General features: G+C 40.4%; 1 protein-coding gene across 2 annotated transcripts in view; it reads left to right on the top strand.

Annotated features, from left to right (window-relative positions):
• The first annotated feature begins 8,981 nt into the window (after positions 1-8,981).
• The window catches only part of LOC27206972 (dnaJ homolog subfamily C member 16), a 156,976-nt gene continuing 141,671 nt past the window's right edge, over positions 8,982-24,286 (top strand). Inside the window, exon 1 of one of the 2 annotated variants that reach the window (XM_039298322.2) lies at positions 8,982-9,146. The gene's annotated coding sequence lies outside the window, so the exon portion shown is untranslated. The remainder of the gene's footprint in view (positions 9,147-24,286) is intronic. The other variant, XM_039298321.2, reaches the window with a different exon arrangement.

The following is a 24,286-nucleotide window of genomic DNA, read 5'->3' as shown; positions in this document are numbered from 1 at the left end:
CCGCTGAATATTAAAAGGGGCAAAGGCGGCAATGCAGGCGACCAATTTCGTGGCTGATGCTGTGGATAACTGCAATTGTTCGGCGAGACAACTTTGGCAAACGTGGAATGCGGAGCAAAATTGGCATTACGCTTGGGTACAGCCGATCGTACGCTAGTCTTGAATTGCATGATAAATTCGTCGAAGTTTTCATTAAAATCGCTGTCAATTTTGTCAAACTCCAGATCCTATACATCGGTGTGACGCTTCTTGACAGAGTCTCGAAGTTCGTCGATATCCAGCCTCACAAGCATCGTTGGCTCATCGCAGCCGGTTTGCGTCTCATTTGACAACGATGTTTGCAACCCCTGTGTATCATGCAGTTGACATACGCTTCAAATCAGTCCACTCCGTATGGGCTTCTTGCATTATCCATGGAAAATAACTTCAATGTATACAGCATGAGCAGAACTTTCGAGCAGCTGAGAACACAATTTGCCGATATTCATGTATCTCGCGATGCATTAAGCTATACTATTTCATATGCACACATTACTTCGTATTCGCCCATGTTTAGCCAATAAGCTTTTTTATTAGCTTTTGACTAATAACATTTATTAATATCAGATAATAACAGGCAGATAGAAGGTTGAGATTCCGAATACAGATTCTAAAGACAACGACGCAGCGCAAGTTTGTTAACCCGTGTGGCCACGCCCACAAATCTGCCACGCCCGCACTTAAAAAAAATGTGTTGATATTCTTTCACAATTTTTATTAGTCTTGTAAATTTTTATCGATTTGCATAATAAAAATGTTTGACCCAACCACTGTAACGCCCTCAAACCGCCCAAAACTGCCACGCCCACATTTTTGGATATTTCTTCATATTTTAATTAGTGTTGTTAATTTTTACCGATTGGTCACATCCAATCGAACGCCCTAAAGCCGCCAAACCGATCACGCCCACACTTTTGAACAATTTTTAAATTTGTTCTCATTTAAGTCTCTAATATCCATCGATATCCCAGAAAAATTATGAAATTTCGCGTTCGAATTCACACTCGCTGAGTAACGGATATCTGATAGGCGGGGAACTCGACTAAAGCCTTTTCTCTTGTTTTGTTTTGATTTATAATATATGATTTTTCATATATGAACACGCATATGTTGACTTCTTCACATTTATCTCTCGCCAGAAGACATTATAACGAGTAGGCAATGGATATTACAAAAATTTCATGTCAAAGTATTGTGTAATAATAAAATCATTTTGTCTTTCCGAATGCTCTGTAGAAAGATGAGCGTAAAGATAAGAAGGTATGCAAACGTTTGCTCAGAGAAATGAGCAAGAGGAAAACAATGACTGATATACTTTAATCTTAACTATTACAATTGGTCTGGTAGCATTAAGCTGTCGGCTGCGTGGCCTGACAGATGCTTTTTGCGATAAGTCAGAGGTCCAAATAAAGTATTACCTCTTATTTCTAGTATACTTATTAAATGTAGATATAAGTTCTTTTATTTAAATAGCGTATAATCTTATTATGTAGATTTTTTTTTGTAAGGGGTAAGAGTTTCTGTAAATTTATTATACTTTTTAATAGAAAAAATCTTATCTACTTCAACTTATTATATCCAACAGAAAGCCAAATAAATACAATAAATAAATCTGAAATAATTCAGAATAAAATTTTTTTTCCGAAAAAATATATCGATACACCTACAAAAAATAACTTAATATATATGTCGGTAATAGGGGAGTCTCATCCATTTTGTTTATTAGTATGTAATTTTGGTGCGGTAGCACAGTAAACCAGTCAAATTTTACTGAAGGGATTTTCTTCTTTTCCCTTCTTCCTCATGTTCTTTAATGTCTATACACACTGGCGTTCACTAAAATGTCATCTCTCTCTAACACACTATGTATGACAACCCGATCGGACCTCACTCAGCTGCAGAGGCTGTTCGTTCTTCAGCCGCAATGCTTGTCAGAATTTTACCGCAATACTACAATTTCATCAGAATGTGAAATCATAGAAACAATTCCGCCATAACACTTCTCGTCCATACGAGATAGCTGTTATAGTGCGGTCATTATCTCTTGACCCCCGCCATAACACTTCTCGCCCCTGCGAGATAGCTGTTATATTGCGGTCATTACTCTTTTTTTCTTAACACACGCCATTTCATTTGTGCCGTTTGCCAACTCTTTTCCCTCTTGGGACACAGATGCATAATGACTAGTGCCATCTTTCAACTTTTTTTTACTCTTGGGAGTCATCCTGCTGTCAATTGTCTGTCTGGTAGCACTTTTAGCCATTCATGCGAATATTTATATGTTCGCTTATTAACTAACGACTTCCACTCGCATCGGTCACCATCTAGTACATTAATTACCAGAAATGGGCTTAAATTTGGGGTTAAGGTTGATGACGCTCCTTGCTTTTCATTAACACATGACCTTATACCGAACTACTTTTGCTTTGTTTTTATCAAACCTTTGTTTATCGTACTGTGCATTCTTTTGCATGTTTTCTTTGGCTTGTACCCTCATTTGTTCTCTATCGACTGCCCTTTCTTCCAAATCGACTGGCAACAACCCAAAAGGCCTAGCTTCTCTTCTGTCAGCAATTCCAAAGCACTTGCTTTAGTGACTCGATTTGTGGTGCAATTGTTGTTGGATCCTGCTTGTTGAACAAAATTCACGGAACTTGTTGCTGGCAAAACTTCTGCCTTGATCCACTATAATACGACTGGGAACTCCAAAGAAAGACATACATAACTTTATAGCTTTAATACAATTTTCCGAGTCAAGATTCTGTTTATCTGTTATTGTTGCCAGATCAACACGAACTTCATCAACTTTGCTTATGCCACTTTGCTTATGTACGATTACCTTTCAACGAATTACCATCAGTATACACAAAAAATTTTCTACCGTGCAAATAATGTCCGTGCAAAAATGTCTTACTGCATTGTAGACAGATAGCGTCTCTAACTCATACGTGTGATATTTGGCTTCTGATGTTGACGTGCATTTGCTATAATATTCGACTACTCTGTGTTTCCCTTCTATTTTATGCATGAGCATAGCGCCGTAGACATCTGCACTGGCATCAGTATGGAATTCAATTGGAAGCTCAGAGTCGAATACGGTCAGTACAGGGTCACATGTAAGCACTTTGATAATATTCGGCCGTATCTTCCACACAAAAAAAATTCAGCTTAGAGTTTAACTGACACAGTGGCTTCATCTTCTCTGATAATCGTGGAACAAATTGTCTGAAATACGATGCCAGACCTATAAACTGCCTTAACTGAGTTACCGAGGTTGGCTGAGATAAAACATAAAGAGCTTCCATCTTACGAGGATTTGGTTTTTTCCATACTTGATGTAGAATCCAAGGTACTCTATTCCTGTACAAAGAAAATTAATTTTTTTTATATTGAACAAGAACCCTGCCTCTGATAACCCTTTTAGCACAGTATTCAACTTCTCATATGCTTCTTCCTTTGTATTTGCAACAACCAGCACATCGTCTATGTAAACAACTGCATAGGAATAGGTTAAGTCCCCAAAGCTTGAACAATAGCACGTTGAAAAATAGACGACGCATTCTTTATACCCTCTGTTATCACAAATGCTGTTCTTTCTATAGAATCTGTATTTGATAAAATCCGCTGGCCATGCCTAAAATGGAAAAATTTACCACCCCACAAACGATCTATTTGATCCGAAATCAATGGCAATGGAAACTTATAAGAAATCGTATTTAAGTTAAGCTCACGATAATCGATACACAACCTTTCACTACCGTCCTTCTTTTTGACTAATAACATTGGACTTGCAAATGGAGAACTGCTGAGAATTACATTAGATTCAAGCATTTGTTATATCTTTTCGCTAACTAACAGCTTCTCATCTGCGCTGAGTCGATATGGGGGCCTTTGAACAGTTTTATTCTTATCAATTAAACGAATTTCCAATGCACCTGTGGTTACACGCTTATTTCGTATCCCAATTACGAAACTATCGGCATACTTTTCCAAAATATATTTCATAATTTACATTTATCATTATTACTTAATTCTGTATTGGTGTCAAAAAATATTTCCAAACTGTTCTCAGGTGCATTATTCTGGACGGCATTGGTAATTTTGGATTTGTAAATACTAAATACTAATTACTAAATTGGCCGCCACGCCAGTAGGTACCACAAGGGCTCAACGCGCCACCAACGGTGGTACGCGCCGTAATTGTGACACACTACTGGAAGTGCAACTACACTCTCCATGCGAGGACGGCTGGAAACAGGCTCTTAGTTAGGTCATGTCTCTGCTAAGAGTGCTGGCTAATCGTAGTTGGGCTGGAGCTGGTAACTCTCAAAAATTTCCACACCTCCGGGCCGGACTAAGGTGTCATTCGACCCGTGCCGAAAGTCTGCCAGGCTGGGGGCAGGTGTAACAACTAACCCAGTCGCTAACGGAGAGTCCGGGCAAGTGGCGTCCGCCCGGTCTATTTAGCCTTACCCGGGTACTGCGGATCTCTGCCCGGGTGGACCGTTTATTTCTCCGCAACTCGTGGGTACTATGAACAATAGACCAAAAAACTTTCAAATACCGCAGGCCTTGACTGCGGGAAATGTCGCATGATAATTTGAGGACCGTCTCCTTGACGGAGAGCGGCCTACTTCAGTGACAACACCAAAAAATGCTCCTAATCGGAATGCCAACGGCACAAGCACGCCTAGTTGTGGGAGGGAAGAATCGGGCAGCCACACCGAGTCACTCGAATCCGTAGCCGCTAGAGCAAAAGCCCAACTCTGCTTTGAAGCGGGCAAACTCTACCCTGACGCCTTCGACGGAAACGCCTAAGAGGCAGAAGGTGGAGAAGAGCAGGCCACTGACTGCTTCCTTCGATGGCCCAAGTACCTCAAGGGCTGCAAAGGCAACTGAGGTACGCAAGCCATCATATGCGGCCGTAACTGGGGCCATCAAAGTTGCGGTCGTACCAGGGGGGTACCCCAAAGTCGTCCTCAGCAGTGAGAACCTCTCACAGCTCGAGGACGCACTACTGGAGAAGATAGTCCTCTCCGGTTGGGATTCTCCAATCAAGTTTGGAGGAATCCACTTCAGGGTGGGTCACCTGATAGTGGACTGCCGCAACGCAACCACTGCTGAGTGGCTGCAATTAGCCTTGGCATTGATGACAACTCATGCGCCAAGATTATTTCTAGTGACCACAAGCTGAGCTTCAGGTTTGGAGACATATCAGTTAGTGGTTTAAAGAAGGCCAAAGAGATCAAATCCGGCACAAGACAGGTCGAGACTCCTTGAAATCTACCAGTCTCCGCGGAGAAGGAGAAGCCCAATAAGCTCTCCGAATCCAGCGAGGATCTGGCGGATGATGAGGATCTTGATGCGACCATCATCGAGATGGGGAATCAGACCCCGATATCCTCTCAGGAGCTGGGCATGGAACTAGACCTTCTGAGTAAGGAAGAAGCGATACCGGCGGATGGTGATCTGGGTATCTCCAAATCAGCAACGCCGACGATGGAGCCGATCATTTAATGGTCGGGAATACAGGGATAGCTCAGGTGAACATCCATCGCGCCAAGGCAGCCTCGGCCGTGCTGGCAAGGATGTTCATCAAACAACATCTTGGGCTAGCCCTGGTATAACCAGTACCGATCGTGGTAGAAGATGTGGGAGCAGCCAAGAAGACTGTGGTGGCATCGGTATACTTTGGCGTGCCCACCGCCCGAAATCACTGCACTGGCAGAATACTGCAAGAGGACACACTCACCCATCATCATCGGATGTGATGCAAATGCACATCACGTGATATGGGGCAGCAGCGACGTAAATCAAAGAGGTGAGTCACTCTTAGAATTTATCTTGAATAACAATCTAGAAATCCTAAATGTCGGCAATGTTCCGACATTTGTTACCAGGGTAAGATACGAAGTTCTGGACATTACACTTTAAAGCAGATCAGTGGCTTCGCAAATAAGCGATTGGCACGTATCTCCTAAGGAGTCAATGTCAGATCACAGAATAATCCATTTTAACATAGGGCTAAATCTAGAATGTAGCGAGCGTAGGCGCAATCCCAGGAATACGAACTGGGAAGGGTTCAATGCCTCCTTACTGCGAAATCCAGCTACTAGGGTAACCAGGAAACCCCTTACCACTCTAGAACTGGAGGCTGTCGTAGAAGATATTAACTCGTGTCTTACCAACGCGTTTAGAGAAAACTGCTCCCTTGGCCGAGCGAAGAGGGAAAAAGATGCTCCATGGTGGAACGATCAATTGGAGAAGTTACGGACAGCGACCAGGCGACTCTTTAACAAAGCAAAAAGAGAAGGAAAGTGGGGAATAAACTGACTATGTATAACCATGAAGGAACTATAGAACCTTTTGTAAGGCAATAGTAAACACATGTGAAGGCGCAAGACTTCTTCACAAATAGGTACAAGCTACAGAGAATGAGGGCAATAACCCTGTCAGAATGTCGCATAGAGGCCATCAAAGAAGTTAAATATCTTGGGATAACCCTCGACTTCAAACTTAGCTTCAAAACTCATGTCGATAACACAATTGATAAGTGCACCAGAGCACTTTTCACGTGTAGAAAAATTGCTGGAAAATCGTGGGGAAGCTCACCACGCATAATAAGATGGCTGTACCTCATGGTAGTCAGACCCATACTAACCTATGGAGTAATAGCCTGGGGTGATAGAGCACGCCTTAGCACCACTAAGGTGCAACTTCATAACTGGGCACTGCCGAGTTCGTAGTCATTTGCATAAGATTGGCGCTTCTGCTGTCTGGAGGAGGAGAGCTCTGCACATATTATATGTGACTGCATGGCGCTTTCCATCAGGAGGAACAGACTCCTGGGCATGTATGTAGTCTCACGGAAAACAATTTCATCCCTGAACCCCAATAAAATTATGGCATTTATACAGTGCATTGGACTTCAGGGAGATCTTTGAAGTCATGAAGGGTTAGTACAATTGATCAGAATGGGTCGCAGTACACATAGAAACCCACTTAATAATAATAAAAAATACTAAATTAATCAGATTCAATCAGTACACCGAGCTTTAATATGTCTTGGTCAATCATTATGTCTCGCTTTAAATAGTTATCCACTACAACATGAAACAAAATTTCTAAATTAAATTGAGACATTTGGACTGTGGATAGTCTTTGCAGGTGGATCTTAACTATATTGTCACCAATTCCTCTTAAAATAACTAGATCTCTTGTCAGCCAATTTGTTACTTAATTTTTCTTTTACCAAAGAACATTCGGCTCCCGAATCGAAAAAGAATGGACAGGGCTCACTTAATCACTACATTTGCATACGTCTGCGACTGCATTCTTAACTTCTTCTTTTCTGGGCCAGAATCATCTTCATTGTTACGTTTCTTGAAGGCGTAAGCTTGCAGATGTTTCTGAAGCTCATTGCGCGTATCCACATTTGTCGTAAACACCCAACGCAACAAATTATTATCGATTTGTGCCATATGAACCAACGCTACTTATACCGCAATCTCCTCCAAATCCTTGGCCTTCCACTTAGACAGCAACAAGGTGACAATGCGACTTCCATAGTGGGCAAAGCTCTCTCCAGGTTTTGGACGTCCGTTCAAAACCTTCATGAGAATGGCAGCCGTCGTCTCAATCCCTACGAATCGCTGTCTGAACAGTTCCTTAAACTGCGGCCATGTGATGCCAGCGAAGCATATCTGCGACAGCCATTGCGATGCACTGCCTTTTAACACTTTGCTCAACGCTATTAACAATACAATTTTATCGGAATGTGAAATCATAGAAACAATTCCCAGAACTCGAAGAGTCGCGCTCCGACATATACATGGTGGAATATATCTAAGCTACCTTTTTTAGGTACCTTTTGGTATGCGACCTTATGTTTAATGACTGCTTACAAGGGCCTTGGGGTTGAAAACACAAGTTAAGATATATTGCGCCACTGCTCTAAAGGTACACTATTTGGTCTTCCATTATATATGGACATATGTATATATCGCGTTTTAAATGTCTACAATTGTTTCCATCATAGTTTGCATTTCCAACGAATCCCACTTATATGTTGATTGTGATGAAATTAAATTTTGAATATTTTAATGGTATTGTTAAATTCAAAATATATAAACTTCTTAAGAAAGATATCCTTTATTTCTAATATGCCTTAGTAAGCATTAAAAATATTTTATATTTTATTTATTTTATTTTCGCCTTTTTTTACTTGTTTAACATTGTGGTCGTGTTAAAAATATTAATTACAAAAATTTTTTTTTATATATTTTTTTTGCCTTTTTCCACTTGTTTAACATTGTGGTCGTGTTAAAAATATTAATACAAAAATTTAATATGACTTAATAATAACACGCGTCACGATTTCTAAATATATTTACTTATTAACTTGGTCATTTTCAATTGTTCACAATTAGAAACCTTAAAAAGGGCGTCTCTGATATTATCGACCCTGGCTCCGCCATGCAAGGTCCTTGTCTGAACCGGCATTGGAATAATGATGTGAATTGTGTATAATTTCGCAGGTTCATCGTCAGTCAAAGAAGTGTATTAGAGTCTGTTCACACTGTTCACACGGTTGCGACGATAAAACATTTGGGTGTTACCACCTTAGTTGCGTACTATTTAGGCTTAGAAATAAAATCAAGGTGGTGTGTAACAAATAAAGGAATTTCATTACCAGTTTCAATTGGCACACACAACGTATCTACAGTGTAAGCATCCTTAAAGTTACACCTAATATATTATCACCAAGTAGAGCAAAAATTCAATTAATAAACGTTCTTGACGCATTTAAATAAGGTATTGTCGCCTTAGGAGTCAGAAAACTACACATAAGTAACGGTTTTTAATATGACTGCTGCTGTTGCGAATGTTGCTGCAGATGCGGTTTTGTCAGCAGTCTAAACAAAGTATTACTCAAAATTTCTTTCTTAAATAATGGTTCTAAATAATTTTTACACTCTGGTCTTATTGCTTGTAAATGTAAATAGTTTATCTAAAGTTAGTAAAATTGTTGATATGTAATAAACGAACATAAAAAAAATTATTCACTTCAGCTTGTTACAGTTTTGTTAACCGTATATGGGAAGAATGTAAGTAGATTTATGATAAATATTATTCCGTCATAAGTGTTTCGAGTGTTTTACAGAAAAGAATTACTAATTCATTAGGCCAGTTCGGAAACTCTCTTTCATAGTTCTTTAGCAATTTTGAATGTATTTTACATATGTAGAAAAGAGGAAGTGTATCCAAAAATAAATCAAACATATAAAATTTATAACATTTTTTATTATTTACTTATTTATTTATAATCTTTTTCCGTATCATCACGGCCAGTGCTGATTTATATTGATAATATATATATCAGAAAACATCTCTAAGATAAACATAATTGACTTTAGAATAACAGAGCAAAACAATCTAAACATTTTGTGCTCTTGCTTGTTGGATTAAAAACCATAAATAAAGTATTGTGTGTGTGCGTACTTCTTTTATAAGACTATTTTCTAGCCGAAATTAATTTTGACCTTAGAAGCGAATTAATTTTAAGTTTTCCTTTATCCCAATGTATATGATCTAATACAATATTATTTAAAATATATGCCGGTATTTTATTATACTTAAATTAAAACCACCGCTCGAAATAATGTTCAATATTACCTTTATATTTATATTATAAATTAAGTTTTTCCTGTCCAAGTGTCCTTTGCGTCTCCAGACGTTGGGAATGTCTTCCTCCTGAGAGTCCACGGTGTGTCCGGCTGCTAAGCTGGAGAGTGACGACTCTTACGGCGATTAGGAGGGAGGGCGTGACTTAACCCCCTTGGTAGATCGCTGGGCTGTGGCTCAGCGAGAATGTTCGAATTAAACCAATGGTATTTTACGGCCATGTGCCGGAGTAGCTGTTCTTTATTGTTAAAGGGCTAGCTTAAAACTGAATCAAAGAAATGAAGCAAATATGGATCTACCCTAGCTCCAATACATCACCCCATAAACCCATGGTCGGCAAGCCCACTCAGCATTTATGCAGCGCAGTTCGGTACCCCGGATAATGGAAGGATTGCCGCTGCTGTCCGCTCTTAGCGCAGAGCGCTGAACTCAGTTGGGGCGCGTCAGCATTGTTCGCGTGAAGCTACTTAGTTTAGTTTCTAGGGTATTCTTAACGTAAACTTCTTTATCTGCTGACTCAAATATATTGAGGGCTCATTCAGTTGTTAACTACTCCTCCCCTTAGATTATGACCGTCCTTGGTTATATTAAGCTTATCGATGGTTTGTTGTATGTCGACAGAGGCTCGCTTTCTCCTTGAAGAAAAAAAGGATGAGTGACCCAATCAGAGTAACGTTTAGGATTACTCCAGCCACGAACCAAAGTTTAGGGGAGCCCGCAGCGTAAACCTCCTTGAACCCTTAAATAAAGCGCAGGTTGTCGTTGTTCATGCTGTGTAGCAAGGGTATGCGCAATACCGGATCATGGCCGACGATGTTCAGTAGTGGTGATCTTACTACGCCAGGCTGCTTGTCTAATGTTTTTGGAAAATTTACGAACTCCGATCCGTTGACGGTAGCTGACCGCTCGAAGGTTACCAGGTGCGTTCCTTTGACGCGGGCATTTGCCTCGTTATAATGATGCCGTCATCTATAGGCATTACTGCTCTCAGGTGGCTGGGTTGAGTGTGGCATTGAGCTGTGTTTCCCGCATGGAGCGAGCGTGCACAGGTTTCGCGTCGAGACCGCTCGCAGAAGGTTTTGTGCGTGGTTTCCGTGCACTCGGTGACCAAAAAGGTTTCTTCATCACATTCTGCCAAGGTGTCTCCGCCGAGACGTAGGATTTCTTGATAATGTGATACCGTGTATGTGAGGACTTTTTTACATCTGACCTCTGACAATGTTATCGCACTGGAGAGCCCTAATTTTAGCTGCTTCTAATAAACTAACTATTGGAGTGCCTTGTTCAATTAGTGATTTCAGACTGGCATGATTAAGGATAGAGGGATTTATTATGTCAGCCTTAGCTAATGTTATGGTTAGAATTAATTTTTTTTTGTTTAGCTGGTTTTGAGTTTCTGAGTTTATGGTAATCTGCCTGGAGTTTGAGTCCACTAGCTGAGCTTCTGTCATCCTCATCAGGAGTTCCTGCTACTACCTTAAGAGCTGTACCCAAGAAGTCTAAACTCCTCGCAATTCGGTGGTGTTAGAACGGACCACAAGTTTCTCAGATGATATGTATCAAAATTTAGTAATTTGTGCATATGCGACTGTGGGAAAGACTCCGAAAATTTTTCTGTCTCATTCCATTCCATTCCATGTACCATTCTAATAAATTCTGAGAGGCTGCTCGATTTCCTCAAGCAGTAACGTTGTTCAAACACCAGTACATCTCCATCTACGACGGGAATGTATTTGGCTTGAGAAAAGTCGGTAATACGCGTATTTGCCACTGCCAAGGTGAAGGCGAATCTGCAATCCATACGTAGAATGAGACCACGGCACTTTTACTTAAATCTGGCTTACTATTAAAGGGTATGGTTAAATAAATTAAAAGTGGTGGAATTTATTTGAGGTTGTCCTTATGGACCACCCTACCTTTCTCTGCGGCGAGCTGGGAGGTCAAATCCTACAATACCATCGAATGGTATCAGCGCGTCTAAAAGAAATAACGTAGATGTTTTTCCAAAAGTATTCATTAAACATTTCAGGTGAACTCTGTCAGAACCATGAATGGAACTCACTGTGAAAGGAGAATCGACCGGCACTACATTTTTAAAGTCATTTACGGGCTTGATGTCGATTAAAATTTTTAGTCGGGAGGGCTCCCTAAAAAATTGATCTGATCATTTTCTTCAGACTCCTCGTATATCTCGGTAACGGCCGCTGCGGCCGCGCTTTCATATTCGCTGTAATTTTATCGTCAGCCTGTTGCATGGTGTTATGCAATCTCTGACGCCTTTGACCGGTCATACGTGCGGAGCCAAATCTTTTATGGCCCCGAGCACTTTCGGCCTTGGCTGACTTCCAAAGAAGTCGGCTGCCAGAGTTAAGTCCTTGTTGAGCATAACTCCATAGGCCCAGGCGATTGATTACGGTAGTTGCCCGGGTTCTGGGCAGAATTATTTTATTGGGGTCTATTCTGCGTCTTGTAGAAATGGCCATCTTCGGCCCTGCTATGTTTTCCTTGTGGCTTCCTTGAGCGGTTTTGATTATTTCGGTGCTCATGGGTGAGTGCCTCTTCCTCCAAACCCTTGCATTGTGGCAGCAAAGGTAGTGCGTTCTATGGCAGCCTCGGATTCTCTAGCCAAAGCTAAAGCTGAGGGCAAATCCTTGGGCTGCGCTGGCAGGACTATGGCCCTCAAGGGTTTCCTAAGACCAGCAATAAATGCATGGAGGGCATCTTTCTAACCTCAGTATTGAATAGAGTAGCACTGTACGGTTAGTGTGTCATAACGATCTTGTTTGTTATTAACGTTAATCGTTTCTCTACATCGTCGTAGTATTGCATTAGGCTAAGTTCTCCTTGCCTAACTGTTTCAAGTCCCTGCCTAAGGACACGCAGCGACGTTTTGTCCGCGTAAGTGCAGTTTAATCGAACAATAATGGCATCGAAATTTAAGACTGTGTGATGGGCAACTAGTAGCCCTCTTGCCGACCGTCTGATTTTATTTCTGATAATCGAAACGGCCTGATAATGCGCTTCGCTACCATAATACGGTTTGAAAATTTCGAATGCGTCTACGGCCGATTGCCGCCATGACACATAGTCATCTTGTTCTCCCGTAATATCCGGAATGGTCTTTACAATGTCAAGCTTGACCCCACATCGAATGTTTGGGTCTACTGTTATTTTTGATGGTGCTTCCACGCGCAAGTTTTCCATTTGCCTTTTCATCTCATCTAACTGTGACTGGAACGCCTGCTTCAACCTAGTTTCTTGCTCGGTTAAAGCCTGGCTAACGGCTCCAGATATAATAGCTTGTAACTGGGCGGCGTCCACGTCTGCAGTGTTACCTGTCGTATTAGGACGAAAACCTTCTGATTCTAAATCATCCCACCCGTTGTCACTATCGTACTCGATTTTGATGCCTCTATATGCACCTGCCCAACTCATTTACCATTGGTTGGCACCACACAAATTTAATTCTTTCCAAGCACGATTGATCGCTATGCGAGGTGCGATATTTACACGCGCGAGAAATAGAATTCCTTTGGGCAGCACGGTAACTTGGGGTATGTTGCAGAATTTGTTTTTGGTAAAAGTATGCAATGGGAAACCATACTCCCTAAAAGCATACAAAAGAGCTGTTAGCTTTTTATTTATTTAACACTTAATTCCTAAGTTGCCGACTCATCTACGTCCATGTAACGATTGATTTATATTATATTTCCAATTGGTTGTTTTGAAGCCAGGATGGTAAAATACAATACAAATACAATAAACAGCTGTTTAAGCTGTTATCTGGACAGTAGAGCTGGCAACTTGTTCACAGTTTTAATTACGATTTTCGCAATTACTTTTTTACTGCACTTAGACCATTTAAGAAATTAAATTAAATAGTATTATTTACAAACAACACGTTTGGCCTGATGTGTGGAATAAACACCAATAGACCTCTGATTAAACTATTTTCCCTTTAGTAAATAAGATCAGACTGGTTTTTTCCCAGGATTTTCTGACAAGCCTTTATTATCGTCAAAACCTCTTAACAACTTCACAACTTTTATTAGTCTAAAATAATCGTAGTTTCTAACTCAAGGTACCATCTGGCAATCCTAGCGTTAATAGCTTTTCTACTTTAAGTTTGAACCAACGAATTGCAACCCGTAATCATTTTTATCGGTCTATGCTTAAAACTATGGTATCGGGAATCTGCCGCAGTGGTTTTTACAGAATAAAACGAAATAGGATGCATTTTTCCAGCATCTTTAGCATCATTAGCTAAAGCGTTCCTCAAATCGCTAAACGCACTTAATTGCTTGTCATTCAGTGGAAAAGGGACCGCCCTTTTTCAACAACTCTGCCAAGGGTTCCAAAATACGAAAAAAATCCATACCCCAGAAATTCGCATTCCATCCTCAGAAACACTAATTTCTTCTTGTTTATCTCCAAATTATATTCCCTAATACGATCCAAAAGCTTTCGATCTAGCCATGTCCGTCTGTCTGTATGAACGTAGAGATCTCAGGAACTATGAAAGCTTGAGGTTGAAATTCAGCATACAGATCTCTGAGACTAACCCGCAGCTCAAATTTGTTCACCCACCGCCCAAAACTGCCACGGACACATTTTTTTTAATTTTATTAGTCTGGAAAATTTCTATCGGCTTGCCTTTTGCCACGCCCACTGATTTTTATCTGGTCTGATCTATGATTTTTAAAGACCTTTAAGACTACTTGGTGGATCGGAAAAACTGCTGTTCTCAGGAAGAGTACTATTTTAACATTGGCTTATTCATATATTCATATCTTTGCTTGGTTTCCAGCGTACAAGTGGCATTTTAAACGAGAATTATACCATTTATGCATAAATCATGTTTCCATTAAAACGGTGATAGGTAATAAAAATATTATTTTTAAAATTAATTACTTCGGTTTATTAAACAATGTTTTTTATCTGTCTTGTCTTTCTAGTTTTTCCTTTTGGTAGTATTATTATTTTAAACTTTGATGCGAATAGCAGGATCCAAACCCATAAATTCCGGAATGGTTAACTAAATATGGAAAACAAGAGAGCTTGGACACGCTGCCAATAATAATCGTATACCATATAATTGATATTCTTATAATAATAATTTTATTTTATTTTTAAGATGACATTACTAATATAAATGTCTAATTACACGTCAAATTAATAGTCATAAGTGTTGTAAATGCTTTTAGCAAGCACGAAAATAAATATATATTAAAAATTTGATCCAAAATATCTGATGAGACACATCCATAATACATAAAAGAATAAAAAAAAAATAAATAAAACTTGAAAAAATTTCAAAATTGGGCGCGACCGGATCAGCGGCTTTAGAGTGGGCGTTGCAAAGATTTTTTGGCAAATCGATAAAAATTTAAAAGACTAATAATATTATGAAAATATATTCAAAAAGTGTACAAAAATGTGGGCGTGGGAGTTTTGCGCGGTTTGTGGGCGTGACAACATGGGTCAACAAACTTGCGCTGCGTCTATGTCTCTAGAATCTGTATTCTTAATCTCAGCCTTCTAGCTTCTTTAGTTCCTGAAATCGGGACCTCGACTCGGCTTTTAATCCTGATTAAGAAAATATTATATTATTATTATTATTATTTTTTAAATTTATAAAAATATCTAATTTTATGTATATGTAATTTATTTATGTATTTATTAGTTTTTTTTTTTTTGCTGTTGGTTATGCCAGAGTTAATCAAGAATTGATTATAGAAATAATTATTATGTTCTAGCAAACCTTAAAGATCTACGAAGCCTCATATGTTTGTTTATCGATAACGTAAGCTTTCTATTGATTAATGGTTTGTGTCTTTACTATGAGTATCTTGAATAGTGAAGCTTTTCCAAAGATCGGTTTAAGTTTTTCATATGGAGAATGAATATGTCACTTTACAGATCTTATATGGTCGGTAACGCTTTTTTCTGCCTGTTACATACTTTTCATCGAATCTAGTATACCCTATTACCAAAGGCTCTAGAATAAGAAGATGCGTAACGCAATGCATGGCCGTTTGGCACTATGCAGCCACTTTTTTTTTGGTGACGGCTTAAATTGCTCTCTGTCCGCTGAGAGCGTAAGAAATCTAAAAATAGAATTTGCTAGCTTGTTATGATTAAAAAAAAGCGACGAGAACGCGTATATGTGTGCGTCTTGTGTAAAAAGACGATTTTCGGGCCGAAATTAATTCTAATCGACGGAAAGAATTTTGAACATGTTTGGAGTTTTGGCCAATTTCGTAGCAATATTATGAAATAAAATAATAATTTAAAATTCACGACCTGACTATTATAATTTTTAAGTTTTTTTATTCGTTTGTTAAAATTCCCGCTCGAATTAGCTACCGTTTACATATTTATATTTATGTTTATTATCTGTAATTAGTATGTTATGTTATGTGTAATATATGTTATAATCGGACTTTTATCTTCTTCTCTTCTTTTTTTCTCGGCCATTAAAATGTTTTTTTCACTTTTATTCTATATTCTAATGACAAATATTCTAATATAAAGTCATTTTTGAAATTTATTTTGTGATATTATGTATTATATACAATTGTCGGCTGTCACTGAACATGTTCTTTCATAGCTCTTTTTCGAGTGGAAGGTGTTCCAAAAGAAGGAATTTTACTATTCATTTTGCCGGGCATGTAACTACACAGTTTATTGGGAACTATTCACAGCTTTTCAATTACATTTTTATTTTACGAATTGTGCATATTTATTTATATCGATTTATATTTCTAATCTACAGTGTATAGTGTATGCAGCTTGTAAATTTCATTTTAATATACATATACATATGTATATACATATATACATCGTAACAGGCAAAAGGAATCGTTTTCGACCATATGAAGTATATGTCGAAGAGTCATCAGGACGCCCTTCTTCCTCTTCACTATTCTCGTTGTCTGCGCAACGTTTTCTGGCGCGTGAGCGAGGCATATCTGTTCTGCTCAATGATGGATCACTGACTGACTAAATCGCTTTTCACAAAATCAGAATTATGCGTAGTTCTTAACTTTACACGCATTACCAACACATTTTGGAGACCTACTCCAGTCCACATACATCAATACTAATGCACACGGCATTTTTCTGTACGCTTCCGTTAATCCTGCCGATATCTACTTCCCCCCGCTCCAAACTACGTTCGGCAGAAACTCTAACGGTTCTCTGCCGCGCATCAAAAGAATAGAAAAGGCGCCTGCATGGCGCGTGCCAAGCAGAAACGCGCAGTTACTAGAAATGTCGTTACATTTAAATGATCTGCGACATATATATATATTCTTGATCAGGATCAAAAGCCGAGTCGATCTACCCATGTCCGTCTGTCCGTATGAACGTCGATACCTCAGGAACTATAAAAGCTATAAAGTTGAGATTTAGCATACAGATTCTAGAGACAAACCCCCATTTTTGACACATGTTGCCACGCCCACTCTAACAACCACAAACCGCACAAAACTGCCACGCACGCACTTTTAAACAACGTGTTTATATATATTCACATATTTATTTGTCTTGTAATTTTCTATCGATTTCCAAAAAATGTTTGCCATTCCCGCAAACCGCCCAAAACTGCCACTTTTGAAAAATGTTTTAATATTTTTATCTGTGACGACCCTGGACCATTAGCCATGAGTTACCAACCCCCGACTAACTGCGACAACTTTTCGCCACGCCCACATATAAAAGTGTTTTGATATTTTTTCATATTTATTGGATCTTCTCTTGGTATATAGAGACTAACACAATAAGTATACAAATCTTAATCTAATCACTTAATTATAAAGTGATACTAAATGGCCCTAGGTCTTGGCATCTGGGCAGGCGAATCGTTACGTTGGAGGCGTGTGTGATTATTCACTTCTATAAGTGATTTGGTCAATGGAGCAAGCAAGTCGCTTTAGGTATTTTGCCATTGCTAGACAGTTTCAGTTTTTAGAACTGGAATCCGTAGGTCCTGGTGAATTTTCGCCTTCCGGATGTACCAAGGCGTACCAGTTATTGGTCGCAGGATTTTTGATTGTGCTCGTTGTATTATTTCAATGTTGCTGTTGCATGCGTGTCCCCATAGTTGACATCCATATGTCCATATTGGTTTTTGAACTGTGTTGTATAACAGGACCTTGTAGTCCAAACTTAGTGGAGAGCGTGAGTTGATAATAAGCCAGTGAAACCTGATGGCTTTCAGCTTCAAATGCGTTTTCTTGGTTTCAATGTGCTTACGCCAAGTATATATGATATATATATTCATATGTCTATATGAACTCCGAGGTAAATGGCTGAATCACTTCGTGGAATTTGGACGTTATTTAGAGTTAATGGGGTACAGCTACGCCTATTAAGCGTATATGTGTCATGTTTGCATTTCTGCTCGAGCCAGGCAATTCTCCTCAATGGATGCTTGTAGAGGGCATTTCGTTCGTATGAGAATTCCGGTGTCATTAGCAAAATTTGATAGTGTTGTTCGATCACTTGTAGGGATGTCAGCTGTGTATAGGAAATACGGTGTCGGACCGAGAACGCTACCCTGAGGGACTTCCGCTTCGATGATATGGTCCTCGGAGGTAATCGCATTGCACCTTACAGCAAATTTTCGTTTAAAAAGATAAGATTGAAGCAGCTTTATGTATTTGGTGTAAGGAGTGTTTTTATTTTATACATAAGGCCCTCCAACCAGACTCGGTCGAATGCTTCTGATCTCTGTTATTATTCTGTTCACTAGTTCAATTGTTTCATGATTTTGACGGAATCCAAATTAATGCGATGGAACATTGTTACGAGTTTCCAGATGTGCTTGTATACGAATGATGAGTAATTTTTCAAAGAGCTTAGAGATGCATGAAAGTAGACTTATTGGCTGAGTTATATCTTTTCCTGGCTTTGGAATTATAATTATGGTGTATTTTTCCATAACTTTTTCAATTTCGTTCGGAGGAAAATTCAGGGGATCAGTAGGGTGTCTATCGGAGACGTGCGGGAGCGTAAAGCCATTTGTTTGTGGGTTCGGCTGAAACACCTTTTGTAGGTGAGCAGCAAATACATTTGCCTTTTCTGCATCACGGGTCCATTTCCCTGTGTTATCCCGAATAGGCATCTCTGTTTTTCTAGCACTAAGTTCTCGATTTGCACGTTCGTAGTCCCATATCTGAAGTGTTGCTTCGAAGTCATTTGATGTGTTGCAGCACTAGCAGCTTTTATTATTATCGACTCGAATGTTTTTACAGAACTTTCAATATCTGAATTTGTGTCTAGCATAGGATTGATTTTTAAGTGTGTGCTGACATATTTTTTGTACTTGAAACAGTTTGTGGCTGCTTTTGTAAGATGACGCGACCTTTCTTTAATTTCGGGCTGCCGAAAAATGTTGAAGAGTACGGGTAAGATCTTCAAGAGTTACAGCGTTAAGAAGCACTAAAGGAATTATTCTTACGAGAGCAAAATCAATCAGAACTGGTAGTTTTCGTGGGTCTGTAGGCCAGTAAGTGGGTTTCCCAGGTGATAGACAGTTCATTCTATTTATCGGAGCTTGCCCTTCTCCGCACCGAACCTAGGACAGTGCAAGAATATGTTTTGCTGTTCCCACTGCGTCTGTGCAAGGCACTGGACTGTATCAACGCTGTGGAACCTAAATAGGTACCGTCGGAAACATCTATTGTCCGTGAGTAACTGAGTCATGTGGTATTCTAAACCTTTGTGCTCATACTCCGTTTTGTGAGGAATAAAATGGATAAGATAGTTGCCCATCAACTCTCTAATTTCTTTCTGAGTAACGGGCTTTCGCGCTAGGTATTGACCATTTATCTCCACTGCAATAGGTGTAATGCCTAGAATTGAATTGGCCTGCAGACTTCGTGACTTTTTAGACTGCATTCTGTTACATACCATAACAAGCGGTCCCTGAAGTAGTTTCCAATGACACTCCCTACGTATCCACGGATGCCCATGTTGCGCATTGTTATCGCTGGGTTAAATGATGATGACACAATACTCCTTACTGCCGATCTGAGAGCAGAGAGCCCGCTTTTTCCCATTCAGAAGGCACACTGCTAGCTTTGAAGGCCTGTGCGACTTTTGGAGATTAGCTCTATACGCACGTACAATATGCGCTAAAAAACTTTGACTACAATGTCCAGCAAAAATTGTAGCTGCCTGCTGCATTTGTAGGTTTTTGCCTTTCTACAGAAGGACTAGCTTCGCCCTTTTTCAACGCTTGAGGACGACTCCGTCCAGAAGACACTGTCGGAACAAAGACACTAGAATAACAAGATGCGTAACGTCATATGATTTTTTTGCACACAATTTTTTCGGCGTGTCTCTAGAAGTGGCTCCAGGCTCTATTGAATTTTTTTTCAATATCGAAAGAGCGGAGAGCTCTAATGCGAACAGCTCTTTTCTATGCAGACAGTGACAGCCGACAATTGTATATAATGCATAATATCACAAAATAAATTTCAAAAATGACTTTATATTATAATATTTGTCATTAGAGTATGCAGCATGCGACGTGTGAAAAATTAATAAGGCAATGATTGTTGAGTGCTTGTGTCCGCACTTCGTGCCTTAAGATATGTCTTTTTGCAAGAAACAGTTTTGATATTTAAATTTATCTTATAGATTTTTATTTTCTTCAACGTATTATTTCTATAAAATATTGAGAACAATGTAATGACTTCTCTTTGGAAAATGTATGTTTTAAATTACAGTAGTTATAATGATTTCCTTAGTATTTTGTCTATTTTTTGCAGTAGTAAAGTACGGGAAGTACGGTAGGCGCAAATAGTAATTGCGATAAGTAGTGAAAAATAAACTCGAAGGCCATATAAATATAGGACCCAATTACAATTGCAAGGCCTCCCCGTGGTGTTTAATTTTTATATTTCTTAGGCTCTCATCGTAAGCGAGCGGACAGAGGGCAATTTTGGCCGTCACCAAAAAAGTGCATCAAACCAATGCATGGCCGTTACGCATCTTGTTATTCTTGTCTCTTTGCTTGAAATGTGTCCCTGGAAATCTGAATTCTTGCGATGGCATCGCTTTAATGATTACAACCGGGATACCGTCAAAGCCAAGTGCTTTGTTTGGCTTCACATTTAACAACTACACAGAGGCAGGGGATTCTAGTGCGGGTTGCACTACTGCATACGGGTAGGGTGGTGTTATGAAATATTCCAGGACGCACGCTGCTCATTGCCGGTTATGTGGGGTGATAATATCGTCTTGGAGCCTCAGCCTAATATCATTCTTATGATTATCATTGTGATTGCGTGCTACGACAATTAGGAAAAGGGGACAAAGACAGAAACATTTTTTACCCTACAAGCTTTCGCTCGATCCTCAGATGTGGTTGAGGCCATTCTTTAACAAAAATTACAAACAGTTGTCATCCTGAATGCCCCCCTTTGATCGCTAAACGCGGATCTCAGGGAATACATCCTAGTCAGAGCCAAACGAGTTAGGTTTTCAAAACATTATAAAAATATATTTTGACTCACTACAATTTTTTACAGCTATCATACATGCTAATCGAAACATAATAAAATTCGGATCGCTAATAATCCTGCAATTTGCAGTTTTCGATTCCCATTCGAATAATATATAACCAGCTACCCGCGCTTAATGCATAATGTTGATCCCCATAAAACCAATAATTAACTTAAATGAAATCATTTTAGAGTTTAGAGACAATCTTGGCCCCTTTAAGAATTAATTAAAAATAAACATACATAGCTTTCGGACATAGATCACCATATGTGCGTGTGCACGGCCGGCAGCCAAAAATTAAACGGAACAAAAAGAAACAAAGAAATAAGCGCTCTCAATCCATAAAAAAATTGCAGAGAAAAATTCTGCCCTTGAAAATTAATTCCACCATTCGATCTGCAAGAAACCTTGTCCTCGAACTAATACTTAGGCGATAAAATATTACGTGGGACCAGGACCGCGAATAGGTGTATTTAAATTCACTTCCTTATTTCATCCTAAATCCTACAAATTTAGGTATACATACCAACTTTGGAGACAATTACATTTTACGGCACCTCAGCTTTGTTATTTATGAAGAAAAGCTGTGAGTATCTAAGCTCGTCCCCTTGCTCTGTCTCTAGTACTCACGCGTCGCTTAGCGTTGTGCTGTTCGCTCTGCCATTAAGTCGCTTACGCATGCCAGTTACGTCGCGCGAGGGTTTTATTCTTAAGCTGAGTTTAAAGAAATGTGAGGAGACACACGACCCAATCTTTTGGTTGGTTCCATAAGAATGAATTTGTATTTTGTAGCAATCTTCTTGCTTAGCCTAGTGTACAATTCGTTGCTGGTCTTACCGAAACTCCTGATTTGGTAGTTTTGACCGGATACCACCTCCAGTACTTCAATACTTCAGTTCTTCGGAATTCTGACTCCGCTGGGCGATACGCTCCGCTTGCTGGTCGCTCTGCCTCCGAGTTGAGTGTTTCATATCTGGTTCAATGCCCGTGGTGGTTTCGGGAGAGGTGAAGGCGTACTTGTGCCGTCACCTATAACTCCTCCCCCGTCAAGGCGGAACGATGGCCATAAGGAAGGTATGGGTACTTTTTTTTATCGTCCAGGCAGCAACTGCCGAAGTGGTTTATTATTAGGAAAATTTAAATCTTCTTAAGATGACACCTATCGTTCTTGCACGATTCATAATCCCTAGTGGAATTATACCTACGAGACAAAAACCTCCGTGTGCTCTTATGTCCTTGCACGCTCACCGGGACTGCCTCTTATATATCTCGTATGGCTTCGATAAGCAGGAAGTGTATTCCTTACAATCGACGCAGAACAGGCATTGGCTTTTGACATTGGAACAGGGTTTGCTCTACATGGCGGAACCGGAGTAGATAGGCCGGAAAGCAGCCATGGTTCGTGAGGTACTGGGTTAAGTGGTAGTCCAATTTGTGTTGGCACTTTGTCCAAACCGCCAACTCAGGGAAGAGCTGGTAAGACCACCTCGCCCGTTGCAGGGATTCCCATGTGTTCTGCTACTCACCCAGCAGCCACTCGTGTGCCTCTAGCCGGGAAGCGCCACCCCGCATTAGGCTGAAAGCCTTGATCTCCAGATCAATTTGCGGCAAGCCTACCACGATTTCGGCTATGAATCCTCTAATGAACCTGAGGGTCATGGACCGTAGCACCGAGCGCGCTCCTTTCAGGTATGAACCCCTGCTAGTGGCATTGCTCCAGATTGGTGCAGCATAAAGCAGCGAAGCTTTTGCTACTGACAACATCAGATTCCTGGCCGGATATCCAACGTCCACCGACGTTGGGCATCAGTCTAGCCAATGAAGAAGCTGTGATTGCTGTGATTTCTGGCGTAACTCGCGTGGTCCTTGAATAACACGTGTGGTCTTTCATAACACCCAGGTACTTTAGGGACTCTTGGGAGGTCACCTTTGTCCCAGTGACAGAGACTAGCACATTCTCCACCTTTTTCCTGCTGCTTAATAGAACTGCCTCTCGAACCACGTGGTGTCAGCTTAATCGTGGTGTTACATTTATCGTGCAGCTCTGCAATTATTTTGGCGACTGCTGTAATTTTCACATCGTCAGCAAAACAGTGCAGCACTACTCCCAAAGCCCTGCGGATGCCCAAGATCTCATCGTACATAATGTTCATTGGGGAACACCAGCCGAACCTCGGTATATTTTTGGGCCAGCTTTCGTATCATACCATAGGACACGATCCCTAAAGTAGCTGCCAACAACTAACCTTGGTACTCCTGGATCCCCATACAGTTCGTGGCTCCGAGGATTAGGGGCCATCTCCTGGTCTTGAAGGCGTTCCTTACGTCGATTTGCGCAGTATTCCTTTCTGACTCTTAGCCATCTATCACCAGCAAAGCGGACTGGGCAATGTTAATCACGGCCGAGAGAGCTTCTAGGGTACTTTTTCCATTTCGTTAGCCATATTGCTGATTTCCTAGGCCGTTGATCGCCTCTATTCGAGGGTACAGGATACGTTCAAACAGTTTTCCAACTATGTCCTATATGCTGGTCCCATGCCTTTCGGCAACAGGACTAGTTTCTGGCTTTATTGGGAAGATTCCGTCCAGAAGACATTGCTGAAAGGTGGCCCTGAAAATGTCAGGTCTACCCAACGCCACTGCTTTAATAACAGCTCCAGGAATACCATCTCATCCAGGGGCTTTATTGGGCTTGATGCGCTTGGCTGGCTCGACGACTTCAGGTTCTGTGACGCATGGAAAATCGTGGGCAGGGGCTACTTCTGTTGGCCGCCATAGTGTGGTCTGCATTGGGAATAGCCAGGACCGCAGGGTCAGATGGGGTTACCGCTCTCTTCCTAAGCTTGTTGGTAACAAGCTTATAGAAGAGGCCCCAGGTATCACTATCTACGCTATCTTGCAGATTCTTATACGACCGCGCTTTGGCAGCCGCTATGCCATGCTTAAACTCTATGCGATTCCTTCTGAAAGCCTCCATGAGCTCCGCGTTGTGAGTACTGCCTCTGGCTCGTTGCGCCGTTCTCCTAGCCCTGAGGTAATCCCATCGTAG

The sequence above is a fragment of the Drosophila simulans genome, unplaced genomic scaffold (assembly GCF_016746395.2).
Source record: "Drosophila simulans strain w501 unplaced genomic scaffold, Prin_Dsim_3.1 Segkk87_quiver_pilon, whole genome shotgun sequence".
Lineage (NCBI taxonomy): Eukaryota > Metazoa > Arthropoda > Insecta > Diptera > Drosophilidae > Drosophila > Drosophila simulans.
Note: the sequence above shows the minus strand (reverse complement) of the source record. Positions and strands in the feature narration are given on the sequence as shown.